Source organism: Pinus tabuliformis, chromosome 2_1 (genome assembly GCF_031772625.1).
Source record: "Pinus tabuliformis cultivar Carrire ecotype Pingquan chromosome 2_1, CPIR1, whole genome shotgun sequence".
Classification (NCBI taxonomy): Eukaryota; Viridiplantae; Streptophyta; class Pinopsida; order Pinales; family Pinaceae; genus Pinus; species Pinus tabuliformis.
Window position 1 is genome coordinate 551,908,277 of NC_142299.1, and position 9,319 is coordinate 551,917,595.

Genomic DNA, 9,319 nt, shown 5'->3' on the forward strand with positions numbered 1-9,319 from the left:
ATACGTAGACACACACACACACATATATATATATATATATATATATATAAATGTTAGTGTTAATAATCATGATCCATGATGACCCTGTTAAACATGACATAGACACACACACACACACACACACACACACACATATAGATATATCAGCGTAATCATGATCATAAAATAATTACCATATATCAAGGTCAAGTTTAAGAGAGGTTCCTTCATTCGTGCACAACATGCACGACATTGAGAACAATGATTCGCAACAAAGGCAAGGAATCCAACACTTTAGATCCATTCACTTTACCTTTTCTAGTTACCTTTCTCACGTTTATGCTGCCACCATCCATTTACTATAATTGACCCAACCAATCCAATTGACTCTGATAGTTTTACCTTCCGTTGTGCTTACTCATGCACAAGGCATCATCTGAGTCTTACATTACTTGTTGGCTACCACAAAACATTACCCAAGCTTCATTAACTCTTCCTCTTCCCCAAACCAATTCCCAAGACTTAAAACATAAAAGGAAACCCAAGTAACAACAAGAAGGAAAACATGGAAACCCAACAACAATATGACACTATGAACAAAGTGGCATAGCTACGCACTAGACACACTAAAGATCACAAATCAAGCGCAAAAATCACAAAAGACCAAAAGCATAAGAATAACAAAAAACACCATGAATCAATACCCATGGTTCCTATTAAAAGCTTGACCTAAGCATCCTTCAAGATTTTATGGCAATTTCTCTTGCCATGCAACTCCCTACATCACACTGTCATAAAAACATAACAATCAGTGCATAAATAAACATAACAATACACCAGTTACCTTATCTTGTTGTGCCAAGCAAATTGCTTGAAAGTGAACACATCCATACCATCTCTCAAGGGACTCCAATCCTTTGACAGACCCACTTGTAAATAAAGACTAGTTAATACACCTGTCAAGTACATGTTCATGAATATAGCATGTATCCACAAAATGTTAGACAATATTAAGGTCATGAAGACTTCCTGTATGTGAAGCACTCATTCGTTTGGAATTAGGGTTTTAAAACATAGCTAAAGGAATTCTTGTCTAACTCATTCCTTTTATCTTTTTACTTGGTTGAAATCGAGGCTTACTAGTACTATCACATCACCCAACTGTTAGTTATAAAAGCACATCAATTGCTACCTTGTCACGGTATAACAAGCATGTTTCCCTACAACTTGCGCACATGTGTGAATCTCATGTTCTAAAGGTAAAAATAATCATATCTAACAATTTGAAATCAACTTTTACCAAGACTAACAATCATGTCATAATCCATAGTCAACTCATAGTCCTTAGAGACAATGCTACAACCATAACCTACTATACTCAAGTACATATCAACTGTCTCAACATATATGTATTAGTACAATCATCTTAAAACAAAATCATTTGAACACATTCTCATATTATGCAATTCATCAACATTAAACCAACTTATGACATACCATGTTAAATAAACTGACTAAACGACATAATCAAATAGTCAAGCACCAAATATATGACATAAGAAAACTCGTACTTTACTGTATCTTAGGGGAGTGTATATTATCTGCACAATCAAGATAGTTAGCATGATATAACTTCTAAAAACAACAACTTAAACATAAATAACATGATGCTATCCATAAAAATCACTAACTAACATGTTCACATCCTAAGTCATAAACAATTATCATTTATGCATGGAAATAACATATGTACAATCAATATAGATTAGTACAACACCAAATCATAAATATGTCGGCTCATACCTTAATATCGCAACCATAACCATCTGCATAGGCCAATCCATGTTAACACAATATGTATAAGATCAATATCTTCTATGCAATGAACATAACCATCCAGCATATGGCGAATCCAAATTACAACATCAAGATCTCAATGAGATAACCCTAATCATCAAGTTAATAACATATAACAATATTAGGCTATATATCATGCTCAACAACGACATATAACCTAATCATCAGGTTATCTAATGTAAAACAACAATATAAATGGATACAACTAAATGTTGCTATCATTCTTGACTACATGACACATGTGCATATAATTACACTAATCAACTAAATTCTATCATGAATGTAATAATAACATCAAAAGACATGTACATAAACCTAATGCATAAAATAATCCTTAAGTTACATACCTGAATACCAACATACAATACCTATATGATGATTTTGTCTTACCCGAAAGTCCAATGTTACAACCTCATTATGATGATCTCCATCTCTTTCTCTATCTCAGCCAATACATTAGCATCATAACATACCAATATCACCCTGATGACCTAAATTGCATACCATGACTTCACAAGGCATGTTTGACCTATTATTAATGCATAACCATAACCAAGACCATTCATGCATGACAATTACAATAGACATATAACATACGAGTACCAAACCATATTCACATCATTCTAGCTAGAGTCCATTCATCAATCCATGACCATATCAACCACACAAATGCATGAAAGCATGTAGTCGAGCATCAGTGATAAATTCTTGTAACCAACCTACAAGACTGATACATGTAATCAAATATACAAGAATGTAACCTAACATATAAGGATGTAGTCAAGGTTCATATAATCATGTAACCAATCATATACTTCTCATGATGCATTCCACAAAATTAACATCAAGCTCCTCATGACAACCTTACTACAATCATGATCAATCATTATGCAATTCAACAAGAACATAGAGTGCAAGTGTATGAGACACACATGAAACTGACTTGCATGCATGACCAACACATTCACCCAAGGATAGTGCAACCATGCTCTAATACCAATCTATAACTCCCCCTCCTCTTAGGTCCACCCAAGAAGCTAACCAGCCAAGAAAACATGTGATGATATAGGATACTTTAAGGGATTAAATCTCCTTGGTGACCTTAAGGAAATGCAATTGACGAGACTCATCAAACAAACCCTTCCACATTAGTAATTACACCCCTAGAGACATGTCAGCCACTCGGACATCCTATCCCTAGGTCCAACTAATGTTTTAAGCCTCTTAACCCAAAGTCACTCTTAGGCTATAGGTAAGGTAATGACTAACAACTCAAACTCATTCTCATAGGCCTTTGTGCCAGTGACTGTAGAATTTTCTCGGCATACCTATGCTAGCGACCCCAAGATTTGAGCCACTTTTCTAGCCAATAATATTGATCTCTCCCCAGAACTTGTTACAATGTTTAGAATCCATAAAGGACATGATAACAATGCTGATAAATAAAAAATAAACCTTAGGACTAGGACTGAGCATCCTCAACCAGGACTGACATCCTGTCAGAGACTTGGCACCAATGCAACCTACATGTGTAGGATACAAGATAGAGCATAAATGACAGAAAGGATTTATGAAACATAACCGGAAGGATCACCTCCTTATCCATTAAACTATTATATCATCAATTAGGTATTGCATCCATCCATTTAACAATTACAATTAAATACATGAAATAATCATGACATGAACTAGTTATTTAACCATGCTTACAACCAACATAAAATCATATAAATATCAGAGATATGACAACCATTAAATCCACATATAAACTAATGCAAAACTAAGATATCTTAGCTTTTATTAATCATAGGAAAATCCGACCAGGTTCGGGACTTCCATGTACGACTCGACCATAGACATGGTTGAACGAAATCTCTCCTTTAGCCAGTTACCCCCATGTCATATTCCAAGCATGAATGTGGGATTTCATAGAACAACCACTCCAAGAAAAACCAAGGGAATCCAGAGGTTAAGCCACCTCCACCCTCACCAAACTGTGATCACACCAAAACTGGTGCTCCGATCACAACCAAACTGAACTTGGAATGCCATCCAGAATCCATCACTATCCTTGACAAATTTTATGTCTCCTTGTCACTTAGGATTTACTGCAATCGAATCCTAGATCACTAGGCCCTAAACTGAGAACACTCTTTAGGATTTACTGAAATCCAAACCCGGATCACTAGGCCGTAAACTAAGACCACTCTATATTGCTTTACTACAATCCAAACCCGGATCACTAGGCCCTAAACTGAGACTTCTCCCTCAGTCTTTACTGTGTATCCCGCCAAAACTGGTCAATGGATTCCTACGCTTTTGGAAATGAACCTTGAGACCACCTCCACCCTGGATACTGAATCCATCTAGAAAACCAAAGATTAAAATCGAAATAAACATCCAAACACCATGGCATCTGAAAAAAGGAAAGGCTAGGTTGAAAACCGCTATCATAACCTGGCAAACCCATGCCACAAATAACATGAGAACTCTACACCAATATGAAAATCCATGCATGTCCAAACCAGTAAGGAAGTGACACATGCAAAAGGTTACCTGCAAGTTTTCTTGCTAAAGCTATTGCATTCTGATTTCCTTCCATTCCCTTTTCTTTCTTTTCCTTCCTTGATCCAAAACTAGAGTGCTCGAAGAAAACTCTAAGTGACCAAGAATGAGAGAGAGAGAGAGAATAATGAGAGAGCTCCAAACTTGAACTGAGTGCTTAAACTAACTAAGAGCCTCACTAACCAAGCCTGCCAACTAAACCTCAGAAGCCTTTTTATGAATGAGGCCTCTAATTTCTTAATTTTCCATTATCTTCCTTCATTTTCCTCCTCGCCTACAACCTATGACCTTTCACCTTAATTTTCTCCTAATTTCCTTTATTTTCATAAATAAATGTGCCAAAAAAGTTGGTTTGCCTTTCCAAAGCCTTAGCAATTTCCTTTGCCAATTTCCTTAGCCAAGAACACACATCCAACGATTCCCACTAGGGTATCTTTGCCCAACATTCAACTTGGAATACACGTCCCTTACCTATGATCTTATTTTTTCCTTTATACATGGAATTTTCACCAAGACGCTTACAAAATCGCTGAAGAGAGTTTTGGCTCAGCCATTCTACGGTCAGGTAAAATGTGGTAGTCCAATCCCAGGTTTGGATTTTGCATCATTAATGAGACATTATTTCTCCCTTTATTTCTATGACTATTATACTGATTTATATGTGGATCATATGGTTGTGATTTCATTGGTATTTTTGCTGCTATGATGTTGGTTACATATGTGTTTTATGACAGTGGCTGTGTATGTCTCTCATCATGTTTTTAGTTATAAATGAATGGACAATGTATCTATGACCTAATAGATGACAATGCAACAAATGGTGTGAGGGAATAATGGTTCATAGTGACTTTTAGATAAGTATGAGATCCATATGCTTATATCTGTTGTTTACACTTGTAGATTACATCTTTGTGATATGTTTGACGAAATTCTTGTCATGGCTAGTAGAGGTCTAGTTAAGAGATTGTTCATCTATTTTCTTTTGAATCATTGTTTCCCTCTTATTTTACTGTTCTAGAGATGTCATTCAATTTTGGGCAATGACCTTGGCTGTAGGCTTGAAAAAGTGGCCTAAATCCTAGGGATGCTGGCACAAAACTGGACAAAATAGTCCCCGAATGTTGGCATTCCTATAGAATGAGAGCATCCAGAGGCTCGTGGATGCTATTAGGCCTATAGTAGGAGAGCGTCCAGAGGTCAAGTGATCAAAAACTTCAGTGGGACCCAGTGGCTAGCTGCATGAAGTGTTGGGATGGTTCTTAGGGGTCTTGTAGGTGATGTGGAAAGTTGTATGTTGTGTTTCTGTCGATTCCATTTCCTTAAGGTCACATAGGAGGTTGAATCTGATCACAGTAGTCTCTTGTTGCATGTTTACCCTGGTTGGTCAGTTACTTGGGTAGATGTGGGAGGTGGGTGTTACAATAGGTTCACAACATATATGCCCTAGACTCTTATACCACTTGTAACACTCTCCAATAGTTAACAAGGTAAAATTTATATATATATATATATAATGGTACACAGGAGTAATATTAATTTTTTAATTATATATTGATCTCTCCATGTAGCAATTATAATTCTTTCGTTGTTTGGTTTCTAAACTTTCGGTTTCGATACATTTATCCCTCTTGGCTTACAAATCTGGAGTTTACATTATATTTATGTGTTGGTCGACAAACCTCAGTTTACATTAATTAAAATGTTGATACATCCCAATACATGGTTTGTGATTATGTTTAAACGTCAATGTTTATGGCTTGATGTTAAGAAACACTACCTAGTGGATTCTAGCTATAGGTTCATAAATATGGCAGTATTTCCACCTCTTATAGGACAGTAGGTGGCATCTTTTCGTGCGTCCAATCTCAAACCCTCAATCGGACAGTGGAGAGGTGTTGGCTTAGTTTATGCCAACCGCCTCCTCCCGATCTCCCGTCAAAATCCTATCATTCGACTTTGCACCCTGCACTGCTCTGCTTCCTCCGGTTAGGGTTTGTCGTCTTTGTTGAACCTTTGATGGGTAAGAGTGGCCTTTGAACTTTTCTTACCCTTCCTTTCATTTCTTTAGGGTGGAGTTAACACATGTTCGACTTTTCAGTCATCATGATGGTGGACTTTCATAACAGCCTTTCTCCTCGGCAACAAGGTTTTCTACTATCAGAGGAAACTTGTGTTCTAGGTAAATTCGTCATTGTTGAGGGTTGAAATTTTATTCTCTTCCTGTCGTGGTCAAAACACAGCTAACTTCTGTGCTTCCTCCAAAGCTTCCTTCGGAAATGACCGTTCTCCACACAGGTATTTCAACTAGTATTAACAGGTTATGGTATGTGTATTAGTTTTGTTTTCATTTTGGGTGTATTCACAGATTTATTAACCTCTATGTTTCTTTTCTTGCAGGTGAGAAACTTGCCACCAACCTCAGCTTCTGCTCTACGGCTATAGAATTTTCTGCAATGGCGTTTGTACTTGGTATGTTCTTCTGCTCCAGGTTTTTGGAACTTACCTTATCAATTGTGCACATTTTCTAATAGGTTTTTGACGGCTCTTGAATTTTCTGCAATGGCGTTTGATACTTGGTATGTTCTTCTGCTCCAGGTTTTTGGAATTTACCTTATCCATTGTGCACATTTTCTAATAGGTTTTTCACCAGCTGATGATGTTCTGTGTTAGCTTTTGCTATTTAGTTTGAACAGTTAATGGTTCTGCCTTGACTATTAAATGTTAAATATGGTCTTTGCCGCCATTGCGCTCGAATGCAGGCCAACTGTGACTGTTCAGTGTATTAATGGTTTCGTCTTATGCATGCAGTTTTCAATTGTCTTTATTGGGAATGGTTTTTGATTAGTTATAATAGTTCTTCCCTACTATTTATACTGTCTTTGTTTGTCATAAAACTGAATGATTTTAATTCTAGAATGTCATGGATTATGTATAATGGAATTTCCATATATATATATATTGTTAACAAAAGTTTCAGATGTTTGTACAATCCGTGAGGGTTATACTATTCTTACAGCTACCATATATATATATATATATATTGTTTTAATGCTAGATTCAAGTTACATTTCTTTGAACATGACTTCTCAAAGTATTAGCGGCTGTGGTTGTGGAAAGATTATGAATATTTTCTTATTAAATCTTCTTAGCCCTAAATTTATTATAGGATATTTGGAACTATCATCGTGGCGGGGTTTCTTCCCTGCCACGGAAGGACTAACCTGTTTTCCTCTTTATCCGGGTTTCCTAAAACAACTTAGGCCCAATCAATTCTTACATTATATTTGACAACTTAGGCCCAATCAACTCTTACATTATATTTGAACCATCTTTCGATTTACAATCTTTTGCAATAACGACTAAGAATTTTGTTGTTGTTTTAGGTTTGTTCCTCCCAATATTTCCTTCCTATTTATGGTTACTTACATAGCGGTTTACATCTCATGCTTGAATGTTCTCTCTTCAGACCTACAATGTTCTGGGCATGAGCCGTAAGACAAAATCTAGGTTTCGCTTCCACAATCTTTTGGTTATAATGAAATTTGGGTTTTCAAATGTGGAGAGAGAACAAGTCTGGTTTGCAATTTCTTCTTTAAAAGGTCTTTTAACAGTCGGGCATTTAACCATTTCCATATATATATAGTTTGGGTTTTCAAATATGGAGAGAGAACAAGTCCTGTTTGCAATGTTTTTCCTTAAAATTCTTTTAACAGTCAGGCATTTAACCATTTCCATATATATAGATAGATATATATTTGTCCAGTCTCACGTTGACACTGTAATCTCAGATTATATACTGAATACTTTCATCTCTTCAGGAAAAACAGTGATATTATTTCATAAATCTTTTCGAAACTTAATTTTTCCTTACAGACAATAATCAATAATACCTTCAGAAGATTAAATAAATAAACTTTACATCCATAGATATTTCTATCAGAAAGTTAAAATAAATATTTAATAAATAATTTTACATCCAAAATATTTGTATCTATTTTTTTTGGAATCAGTATAAATAAATATATGTTGGACTATTTTGCCAAAAAATAACCCAAAAAAAAAACTCTTTCCTCCCAACCATTGAGATGCACTATTCCTCATAGACAATAATCAATAATACCTTTCTAAACTTAAATAAATAAACTTTACATCCAAAGATATTTTGACTATTCCTCATAGACAATAATCAATAATACCTTTCTAAGCTTAAATAAATAAACTTTACATCCAAAGATATTTCTGTCAAAAGGTTAAAGTAAATAATTTTACATTCAAGATATTTCTATCTACTTTTCATGGAATCAGTATAAATACATATATGTGTCTACTTTGCTAGAAAATAACCAAAGAAATACTCGTTCGTCTACTTTCCTAGAAAATAACCAAAGAAATACTCGTTCCTCTCCACCAGTGAGATCGACTATTACTTCTAGGTCTTCTCACCAAGCCTCCTAATTACCACAACAATTCAAACAATGACAATTTTGTAACACAACAATTCAAACAATGACTATTTTGTAACCTCAAGACTTCGAGTCCAGTCCAGAATGTTTTTATTGGGCTTCCATTGGTTTTTACCAACTCAAGAAGGCCCAGCAAAACCAATTTTCTTTCTTGACAACGTCCTATTATAAATGTTTATTTCTCTGCCGCATTCCTCACACACATGCCTTTTTTTCACATGATTTTTTTTTTTCCTTTAATCTCTTCAGGGAAGGAAAGATAATTGTCCAACTGCCTGGAATCATGATTTTCTTTTTATAGGTCTTTTTCTAGTCATTTTATGTGTATGCATATTTTTTTTAAACACGACTTTTAAAACAAAATAATATATTTTATTTTTTTTGCACAGTAAAAGTAAATGCTAGTTATTTACATGGCAAGGGTGTTAATTTGTTTTCTCAAAATAAAATAAAAA